The 12,511-nt window shown below is 60.2% G+C and overlaps 1 protein-coding gene across 3 annotated transcripts in view; it reads right to left on the bottom strand.

Moving 5' to 3' along the window:
• Positions 1–12,298, bottom strand: part of LOC136627259 (oocyte zinc finger protein XlCOF7.1-like) — an 80,366-nt gene extending 68,068 nt beyond the window's left edge. For all 3 annotated transcript variants that reach the window (XM_066602194.1, XM_066602197.1, XM_066602198.1), the window contains exon 1: positions 12,238–12,298. The gene's annotated coding sequence lies outside the window, so the exon portion shown is untranslated. The remainder of the gene's footprint in view (positions 1–12,237) is intronic.
• Between the last annotated feature and the right edge of the window lie 213 nt (positions 12,299–12,511).

Raw genomic sequence — 12,511 nt, 5'->3', positions numbered from 1 at the left:
ATATTGTATCCCTCATCCACAGCGCAGCGCCCCCCTATATTGTATCCCTCATCCACAGCGCAGCGCCCCCCTACATTGTATCCCTCATCCACAGTGCAGCGCCCCCTATATTGTATCCCTCATCCACAGTGCAGCGCCCCCCTATATTGTATCCCTCATCCACAGCGCAGCGCCCCCTATATTGTATCCCTCATCCACAGCGCCCCCCTATATTGTATCCCTCATCCACAGCGCCCCCCCCCCTATATTGTATCCCTCATCCACAGCGCAGCGCCCCCTATATTGTATCCCTCATCCACAGCGCCCCCCTATATTGTATCCTTCATCCACAGTGCAGCGCCCCCTATATTGTATCCCACATCCACAGCGCAGCGCCCCCTATATTGTATCCCTCATCCACAGCGCAGCGCCCCCTATATTGTATCCCTCATCCACAGCGCCCCCCCACCTACATTGTATCTCTCATCCACAGCACAGCGCCCCCCTATATTGTATCCCTCATCCTCAGCACAGCGCCCCCCTATATTGTATCCCTCATCCACAGTGCAGCGCCCCCTATATTGTATCCCTCATCCACAGCGCAGCGCCCCCTATATTGTATCCCTCATCCACAGCACAGCGCCCCCTATATTGTATCCCTCATCCACAGTGCAGCGCCCCCCTATAATGTATCCCTCATCCACAGCGCAGCGCCCCCCTATATTGTATCCCTCATCCACAGCGCAGCACCCCCTACGTTGTATCCCTCATCCTCAGCACAGCGCCCCCTATATTGTATCCCTCATCCACAGCACAGCGCCCCCCTATATTGTATCCCTCATCCACAGCGCAGCGCCCCCCTATATTGTATCCCTCATCCACAGCGCAGCGCCCCCCTATATTGTATCCCTCATCCACAGCGCCCCCCTATATTGTATCCCTCATCCACAGCGCAGCGCCCCCTATATTGTATCCCTCATCCACAGCGCAGCGCCCCCCTATATTGTATCCCTCATCCACAGCGCAGCGCCCCCCTATATTGTATCCCTCATCCACAGCACAGCGCCCCCTATATTGTATCCCTCATCCACAGCGCCCCCCTATATTGTATCCCTCATACACAGCACAGCGCCCCTCTATATTGTATCCCTCATCCACAGCACAGCGCCCCCCTATATTGTATCCCTCATACACAGCACAGCGCCCCCCTATATTGTATCCCTCATCCACAGCACAGCGCCCCCTATATTGTATCCCTCATCCACAGTGCAGCGCCCCCCTATATTGTATCCCTCATCCACAGCCCAGCGCCCCCTATATTATATCCCTCATCCACAGTGCAGCACCCCCCTATATTGTATCCCTCATCCACAGCGCAGCGCCCCCCTATATTGTATCCCTCATCCACAGCGCAGCGCCCCCCTATATTGTATCCCTCATCCACAGCCCAGCGCCCCCTATATTATATCCCTCATCCACAGTGCAGCACCCCCCTATATTGTATCCCTCATCCACAGCGCAGCGCCCCCCTATATTGTATCCCTCATCCACAGCGCAGCGCCCCCCTACATTGTATCCCTCATCCACAGTGCAGCGCCCCCTATATTGTATCCCTCATCCACAGTGCAGCGCCCCCCTATATTGTATCCCTCATCCACAGCGCAGCGCCCCCTATATTGTATCCCTCATCCACAGCGCCCCCCTATATTGTATCCCTCATCCACAGCGCCCCCCCCCCTATATTGTATCCCTCATCCACAGCGCAGCGCCCCCTATATTGTATCCCTCATCCACAGCGCCCCCCTATATTGTATCCTTCATCCACAGTGCAGCGCCCCCTATATTGTATCCCACATCCACAGCGCAGCGCCCCCTATATTGTATCCCTCATCCACAGCGCAGCGCCCCCTATATTGTATCCCTCATCCACAGCGCCCCCCCACCTACATTGTATCTCTCATCCACAGCACAGCGCCCCCCTATATTGTATCCCTCATCCTCAGCACAGCGCCCCCCTATATTGTATCCCTCATCCACAGTGCAGCGCCCCCTATATTGTATCCCTCATCCACAGCGCAGCGCCCCCTATATTGTATCCCTCATCCACAGCACAGCGCCCCCTATATTGTATCCCTCATCCACAGTGCAGCGCCCCCCTATATTGTATCCCTCATCCACAGCGCAGCGCCCCCTATATTGTATCCCTCATCCACAGCGCAGCGCCCCCTATATTGTATCCCTCATCCACAGTGCAGCGCCCCCCTATATTGTATCCCTCATCCACAGCGCAGCGCCCCCCTATATTGTATCCCTCATCCACAGCGCAGCGCCCCCCTATATTGTATCCCTCATCCACAGTGCAGCGCCCCCCTACATTGTATCCCTCATCCACAGCACAGCGCCCCCCTATATTGTATCCCTCATCCACAGCACAGCGCCCCCTATATTGTATCCCTCATCCACAGCGCAGCGCCCCCCTATATTGTATCCCTCATCCGCAGCGCCCCCCTATATTGTATCCCTCATCCGCAGCGCCCCCCTATATTGTATCCCTCATCCACAGCGCAGCGCCCCCTATATTGTATCCCTCATCCACAGCGCAGCGCCCCCCCTATATTGTATCCCTCATCCACAGCGCAGCGCCCCCCTATATTGTATCCCTCATCCGCAGCGCCCCCCTATATTGTATCCCTCATCCGCAGCGCCCCCCTATATTATATCCCTCATCCACAGTGCAGCACCCCCCTACATTGTATCCCTCATCCACAGCGCAGCGCCCCCCTATATTGTATCCCTCATCCGCAGCGCCCCCCTATATTGTATCCCTCATCCGCAGCGCCCCCCTATATTATATCCCTCATCCACAGTGCAGCACCCCCCTATATTGTATCCCTCATCCACAGCACAGCGCCCCCCTATATTGTATCCCTCATACACAGCACAGCGCCCCTCTATATTGTATCCCTCATACACAGCACAGCGCCCCCCTATATTGTATCCCTCATCCATAGTGCAGCGCCCCCCTATATTGTATCCCTCATGCACAGCGCAGCGCCCCCCTATATTGTATCCCTCATCCACAGCGCAGCGCCCCCTATATTGTATCCCTCATCCACAGCGCAGCGCCCCCTATATTGTATCCCTCATCCACAGTGCAGCGCCCCCCTATATTGTATCCCTCATCCACAGTGCAGCGCCCCCTATATTGTATCCCTCATCCACAGCACAGCGCCCCCCTATATTGTATCCCATATCCACAGTGCAGCGCCCCCGATATTGTATCCCACATCCACAGCACCGCCCCACCCTATATTGTATCCCTCATCCACAGCGCAGCGCCCCCCTATATTGTATCCCTCATCCACAGCGCAGCGCCCCCTATATTGTATCCCTCATCCACAGCGCAGCGCCGCCCTATATTGTATCCCTCATCCACAGCGCAGCGCCCCCCTATATTGTATCCCTCATCCACAGCACAGCGCCCCCCTATATTGTATCCCTCATCCACAGCGCAGCGCCCCCCTATATTGTATCCCTCATCCACAGCACCGCCCTACATTGTATCCCTCATCCACAGCACCACGCCGCCCTATATTGTATCCCTCATCCACAGCGCAGCGCCCCCCTATATTGTATCCCTCATCCACAGTGCAGCGCCCCCCTATATTGTATCCCTCATCCACAGCGCAGCGCCCCCCTATATTGTATCCCTCATCCACAGCGCAGCGCCCCCCTATATTGTATCCCTCATCCACAGCGCAGCGCCGCCCTATATTGTATCCCTCATCCACAGCGCAGCGCCGCCCTATATTGTATCCCTCATCCACAGCACAGCGCCCCCTATATTGTATCCCTCATCCACAGCGCAGCGCCACCCTACATTGTATCCCTCATCCACAGCGCAGCGCCCTCCTATATTGTATCCCTCATCCACAGCGCAGCGCCGCCCTACATTGTATCCCTCATCCACAGCGCAGCGCCACCCTACATTGTATCCCTCATCCACAGCGCAGCGCCCCCCTATATTGTATCCCTCATCCACAGCACAGCGCCCCCCTACATTGCCTCCCTCATCCACAGTGCAGCGCCCCCCTATATCGCCTCCCTCATCTCAATCCATCAACCAGCCCGGGCTCTCCGCTCTGCTACAAAACCAGACTGAGCGCCCCTTTAATTCGAACTTCTCATTCCCGCCTCCAAGACTTCTCCAGAGCAGCACCGATCCTCTGGAACGCACTACCAAAGGCTACCCGAGCAATCCAGGACTCGCAGAACTTCAGGCGTGCTCTAAAAACACACCTCTTCAGGGAGGCATACCGCATCCCCTAAACAAACCCCTCTGTACTCCGCCTGATAACATGCTCCCTGACCTACTGACTGCAATCCCTGCTAGCCATCATAAACCGCTCCTGCAGTCATACTGATCCTGCCATCACACGGCTAATGTCTGACCAATGTCTATGTGTATAACATCGCTCACTCTCCAGCCCGCCATACCGTGCACATCTCCACCCCGCCATACCGTGCACATCTCCACCCCCCCCCATACCGTGCACATCTCCACCCCGCCATACCGTGCACATCTTCACCCCGCCATACCGTGCACATCTCCACCCCGCCATACCGTGCACATCTCCACCTCCCCATACCGTGCACATCTCCACCCCGCCATACCGTGCACATCTCCACCCCCACATACTGCGCACATCTCCACCCCGCCATAAAGCGCACATCTCCACCCCCCCATACCGTGCACATCTCCACCCCGCCATACCGTGCACATCTCCACCCCGCCATACCGTGCCCATGTCTACCCCGCCATACCGTGCCCATGTCCACCCCGCCATACAGTGCCCATCTCCACCCCGCCATACAGTGCCCATCTCCACCCCGCCATACAGTGCCCATCTCCACCCCCCCATACCGCGCACATCTCCACCCCCCCATACCGTGCACATCTCCACCCCGCCATACCGTGCCCATGTCCACCCCCCCATACCGTGCCCATCTCCACCCCCCCATACCGTGCACATCTCCACCTCACCATACCGTGCACATCTCCACCCCCCATACCGTGCACATCTCCACCCCGCCATACCTGCACATCTCCACCCCGCCATACTGTGCACATCTCCACCGCGCCAAACCGTGTCCATCTCCACCCCGCCATACCGTGCCCATGTCCACCCCGCCATACCGTGCACATCTCCACCTCGCCATACCGTGCACATCTCCACCTCGCCATACCGCGCACATCTCCACCCCCCATACCGCGCACATCTCCACCCCCCATACCGCGCACATCTCCACCTCGCCATACCGCGCACATCTCCACCCCGCCATACCGCGCACATCTCCACCCCGCCATACCGCGCACATCTCCACCCCGCCATACCGCGCACATCTCCACCCCCCCATACCGTGCACATCTCCACCCCGCAATACCGCGCACATCTCCACCCCACCATACCGTACACATCTCCACCCCACCATACCGTGCACATCTCCACCCCGCCATACCGTGCTCATCTCCACCCCACCATACCGTGCCCATCTCCACCCCGCCATACCGTGCCCATCTCCACCCCGCCATACCGTGCCCATCTCCACCCCGCCATACCGCGCCCATCTCCACCCCGCCATACCGCGCCCATCTCCACCCCGCCATACCGCGCCCATCTCCACCCCGCCATACCGCGCCCATCTCCACCCCGCCATACCGCGCACATCTCCAGCCCCCCATACCGTGCACATCTCCACCCCGCCATACCGCGCACATCTCCACCCCCCATACCGTACACATCTCCACCCCGCCATACCGCGCACATCTCCACCCCGCCATACCGCGCACATCTCCAGCCCCCCATACCGTGCCCATCTCCACCCCGCCATACCGTGCCCATCTCCACCCCGCCATACCGTGCCCATCTCCACCCCGCCATACCGTGCCCATCTCCACCCCGCCATACCGCGCACATCTCCACCCCACCATACCTGCACATCTCCACCCCCCATATCGTGCACATCTCCACCCCGCCATACCGTGCACATCTCCACCCCGCCATACCGCGCACATCTCCACCCCGCCATACCGCGCACATCTCCAGCCCCCCATACCGTGCACATCTCCACCCCGCCATACCGCGCCCATCTCCACCCCGCCATACCGTGCACATCTCCACCCTGCCATACCGTGCACATCTCCACCCCGCCATACCGCGCATATCTCCACCCCGCCATACCGCGCACATCTCCACCCCGCCATACCGCGCCCATCTCCACCCCACCATACTGTGCACATCTCCACCCCGCCATACCGGGCACATCTCCGCCCCCCCATACCGTGCACATCTCCACCCCCCCCCCCCCCCATACCGGGCACATCTCCACCCCCCCCCCCATACCGCGCACATCTCCACCCCGCCATACCGTGCACATCTCCACCCTGCCATACCGCGCCCATCTCAACCTCGCCATACCGTGCACATCTCCACCCCGCCATACCATGCACATCTCCACCCCGCCATACCATGCACATCTCCACCCCGCCATACCATGCACATCTCCACCCCGCCATACCATGCACATCTCCACCCCGCCATACCATGCACATCTCCACCCCGCCATACCGGGCACATCTCCGCCCCCCCATACCGTGCACATCTCCACCCCCCCCCCCCCATACCGGGCACATCTCCACCCCCCCCCCCCATACCGCGCACATCTCCACCCCGCCATACCGTGCACATCTCCACCCCGCCATACCGCGCCCATCTCCACCCCACCATACCGTGCACATCTCCACCCCGCCATACTGTGCACATCTCCACCCCCCCCATACCGCGCCCATCTCCACCCCACCATACCGTGCCCATCTCCACCCCCCATACCGTACACATCTCCACCCCCCATACCGTGCCCATCTCCACCCCGCCATACCGTGCCCATCTCCACCCCGCCATACTGTGCCCATCTCCACCCCACCATACTGTGTCCATCTCCACCCCACCATACTGTGTCCATCTCCACCCCCCATACCGTGCCCATCTCCACCCCCCATACCGTGCCCATCTCCACCCCGCCATACCGTGCACATCTCCACCCCACCATACCGTGCACATCTCCACCCCACCATACCGTGCACATCTCCACCCCGCCATACCGGGCACATCTCCACCCCACCATACCGTGCACATCTCCACCCCGCCATACTGTGCACATCTCCACCCCACCATACCGTGCACATCTCCACCATACCGTGCACATCTCCACCTCACCATACCGTGCACATCTCCACCCCGCCATACCGTGCACATCTCCACCCCCCATACCGTGCCCATCTCCACCCCCCATACCGTGCCCATCTCCACCCCGCCATACTGTGTCCATCTCCACCCCCCATACCGTGCCCATCTCCACCCCCCATACCGTGCCCATCTCCACCCCGCCATACCGTGCACATCTCCACCCCGCCATACCGTGCACATCTCCACCCCACCATACCGTGCACATCTCCACCTCACCATACCGTGCACATCTCCACCCCGCCATACCGTGCTCATCTCCACCCCACCATACCGTGCCCATCTCCACCCCGCCATACCGCGCACATCTCCACCCCGCCATACCGCGCACATCTCCACCCCGCCATACCGCGCACATCTCCACCCCCCCATACCGTGCACATCTCCACCCCGCAATACCGCGCACATCTCCACCCCGCAATACCGTACACATCTCCACCCCACCATACCGTGCACATCTCCACCCCGCCATACCGTGCCCATCTCCACCCCGCCATACCGCGCCCATCTCCACCCCGCCATACCGCGCCCATCTCCACCCCGCCATACCGCGCACATCTCCACCCCGCCATACCGCGCACATCTCCAGCCCCCCATACCGTGCACATCTCCACCCCGCCATACCGCGCACATCTCCACCCCCCATACCGTACACATCTCCACCCCGCCATACCGCGCACATCTCCACCCCGCCATACCGCGCACATCTCCACCCCGCCATACCGCGCACATCTCCAGCCCCCCATACCGTGCCCATCTCCACCCCGCCATACCGTGCCCATCTCCACCCCGCCATACCGTGCCCATCTCCACCCCGCCATACCGTGCCCATCTCCACCCCGCCATACCGCGCACATCTCCACCCCACCATACCTGCACATCTCCACCCCCCATATCGTGCACATCTCCACCCCGCCATACCGTGCACATCTCCACCCCGCCATACCGCGCACATCTCCACCCCGCCATACCGCGCACATCTCCAGCCCCCCATACCGTGCACATCTCCACCCCGCCATACCGCGCCCATCTCCACCCCGCCATACCGTGCACATCTCCACCCTGCCATACCGTGCACATCTCCACCCCGCCATACCGCGCATATCTCCACCCCGCCATACCGCGCACATCTCCACCCCGCCATACCGTGCACATCTCCACCCCGCCATACCGCGCCCATCTCCACCCCACCATACCGTGCACATCTCCACCCCGCCATACCGGGCACATCTCCGCCCCCCCATACCGTGCACATCTCCACCCCCCCCCCCCCCCCATACCGGGCACATCTCCACCCCCCCCCCCCCCATACCGCGCACATCTCCACCCCGCCATACCGTGCACATCTCCACCCTGCCATACCGCGCCCATCTCCACCTCGCCATACCGTGCACATCTCCACCCCGCCATACCATGCACATCTCCACCCCGCCATACCATGCACATCTCCACCCCGCCATACCATGCACATCTCCACCCCGCCATACCATGCACATCTCCGCCCCGCCATACCATGCACATCTCCGCCCCGCCATACCGGGCACATCTCCGCCCCCCCATACCGTGCACATCTCCACCCCCCCCCCCATACCGGGCACATCTCCACCCCCCCCCCCATACCGCGCACATCTCCACCCCGCCATACCGTGCACATCTCCACCCCGCCATACCGCGCCCATCTCCACCCCACCATACCGTGCACATCTCCACCCCGCCATACTGTGCACATCTCCACCCCCCCCATACCGCGCTTATCTCCACCCCACCATACCGTGCCCATCTCCACCCCCCATACCGTACACATCTCCACCCCCCATACCGTGCCCATCTCCACCCCGCCATACCGTGCCCATCTCCACCCCGCCATACTGTACCCATCTCCACCCCACCATACTGTGTCCATCTCCACCCCACCATACTGTGTCCATCTCCACCCCCCATACCGTGCCCATCTCCACCCCCCATACCGTGCCCATCTCCACCCCGCCATACCGTGCCCATCTCCACCCCGCCATACCGTGCCCATCTCCACCCCGCCATACCGTGCACATCTCCACCCCGCCATACCGTGCACATCTCCACCCCGCCATACCGTGCACATCTCCACCTCACCATACCGTGCACATCTCCACCTCACCATACCGCGCACATCTCCACCTCACCATACCGTGCACATCTCCACCTCACCATACCGTGCACATCTCCACCTCACCATACCGCGCACATCTCCACCCGCCATACCGTGCACATCTCCACCTCACCATACCGTGCACATCTCCACCCCCCATACCGTGCACATCTCCACCCCGCCATACCGTGCACATCTCCACCTCACCGCACCGCGCACATCTCCACCCCCCATACCGTGCACATCTCCACCTCACCATACTGTGCACATCTCCACCCCGCCATACCGTGCACATCTCCACCTCACCGCACCGCGCACATCTCCACCCCCCATACCGTGCACATCTCCACCTCACCATACCGTGCACATCTCCACCTCACCATACCGTGCACATCTCCACCCCACCATACCGTGCACATCTCCACCCCACCATACCGTGCACATCTCCACCCCACCATACCGTGCACATCTCCACCCCGCCATACCATGCACATCTCCACCCCACCATACCGTGCACATCTCCACCCCGCCATACCGTGCACATCTCCACCTCCCCATACCGTGCACATCTCCACCCCACCATACCGTGCACATCTCCACCCCACCATACCGTGCACATCTCCACCCCACCATACCGCGCACATCTCCACCCCACCATACCGTGCACATCTCCACCCCACCATACCGTGCACATCTCCACCCCCACCATACCGTGCACATCTCCACCCCACCATACCGTGCACATCTCCACCCCACCATACCGTGCACATCTCCACCCCCACCATACCGTGCACATCTCCACCCCACCATACCGTGCACATCTCCACCCCACCATACCGCGCACATCTCCACCCCTCCATACCGTGCACATCTCCACCCCGCCATACCGTGCACATCTCCACCCCGCCATACCGTGCACATCTCCACCCTGCCATACCGTGCACATCTCCACCCCCCCATACCGCGCACATCTCCACCCCCCCATACCGCGCACATCTCCACCCCACCATACCATGCACATCTCCACCCCACCATACCGTGCACATCTCCACCTCACCATACCGTGCACATCTCCACCCCACCATACCGTGCACACCTCCACCCCCCCATACCGTGCACATCTCCACCCCACCATACCGTGCACATCTCCACCTCCCCATACCGCACACATCTCCACCCCACCATACCGTGCACATCTCCACCCCCACCATACCGTGCACATCTCCACCATACCGTGCACATCTCCACCCCCCCATACCGCGCACATCTCCACCCCACCATACCGTGCACATCTCCACCCCACCATACCATGCACATCTCCACCCCACCATACCGGGCACATCTCCACCCCCCATACCGTGCACATCTCCACCCCGCCATACCATGCACATCTCCGCCCCGCCATACCATGCACATCTCCACCCCGCCATACCATGCACATCTCCACCCCGCCATACCATGCACATCTCCGCCCCACCATACTGTGCACATCTCCACCCCACCATACTGTGCACATCTCCACCCCCACCATACCGTGCACATCTCCACCCCGCCATACCGTGCACATCTCCACCCTGCCATACTGTGCACATCTCCACCCCCCCATACCGCGCACATCTCCACCCCGCCATACCGGGCACATCTCCACCTCGCCATACCGTGCACATCTCCACCCCGCCATACCGTGCACATCTCCACCCCACCATACCATGCACATCTCCACCCCACCATACTGTGCACATCTCCACCCCCCATACCGTGCACATCTCCACCCCCCATACTGTGCACATCTCCACCCCACCATACTGTGCACATCTCCACCCCACCATACCGTGCACACCTCCACCCCCCCATACCGTGCACATCTCCACCCCACCATACCGTGCACATCTCCACCTCCCCATACCGCACACATCTCCACCCCACCATACCGTGCACATCTCCACCCCCACCATACCGTGCACATCTCCACCATACCGTGCACATCTCCACCCCCCCATACCGCGCACATCTCCACCCCACCATACCGTGCACATCTCCACCCCACCATACCATGCACATCTCCACCCCACCATACCGGGCACATCTCCACCCCCCATACCGTGCACATCTCCACCCCGCCATACCATGCACATCTCCGCCCCGCCATACCATGCACATCTCCACCCCGCCATACCATGCACATCTCCACCCCGCCATACCATGCACATCTCCGCCCCACCATACTGTGCACATCTCCACCCCACCATACTGTGCACATCTCCACCCCCACCATACCGTGCACATCTCCACCCCGCCATACCGTGCACATCTCCACCCTGCCATACTGTGCACATCTCCACCCCCCCATACCGCGCACATCTCCACCCCGCCATACCGGGCACATCTCCACCTCGCCATACCGTGCACATCTCCACCCCGCCATACCGTGCACATCTCCACCCCACCATACCATGCACATCTCCACCCCACCATACTGTGCACATCTCCACCCCCCATACCGTGCACATCTCCACCCCCCATACTGTGCACATCTCCACCCCACCATACTGTGCACATCTCCACCCCCACCATACCGTGCACATCTCCACCCCGCCATACCGTGCACATCTCCAACCCCTTTACCTTCTGTATCCCCCCATTACTTGTAGTATGTAAGCCCGTTGGAGCAGGACCCGCACCCCTATTGTTTCCATCAGCTGATTACTCTGTAACCGCGGTTCTGTGATGTTTGTCCTTCTGTCTTTCTGTATCCCCCCTGTCTATGTAAGCGCTGCGGGATATGTTGGCGCTATACAAATAAGGATTATTATTACTATAACTGACCTCAGCTGGGAGATGCTAGAATGGAGGGACTGATAGGAGGTCTGAGGGCAGGAAGTCACATGGTATTATGGTCACATGACAGGAAGAGGAGGGGTTTACTATAATGTACTTATGTGGAGCGAGAGAAAAGGCTGCTAGAATGTAGGGACTGCTAGGAGGTCGGAGAGCAAGAAATCACAAGGTATTATGGTCACATGACAGGAAGAGGAGGAGCTTACTAATAATAGCTCTGTGTAGAAAGAAGAGAATGCTTGGATGGAGAATCACTTGTTGC

Source organism: Eleutherodactylus coqui, chromosome 5, assembly GCF_035609145.1.
Source record: "Eleutherodactylus coqui strain aEleCoq1 chromosome 5, aEleCoq1.hap1, whole genome shotgun sequence".
NCBI lineage: Eukaryota > Metazoa > Chordata > Amphibia > Anura > Eleutherodactylidae > Eleutherodactylus > Eleutherodactylus coqui.
Note: the sequence above shows the minus strand (reverse complement) of the source record. Positions and strands in the feature narration are given on the sequence as shown.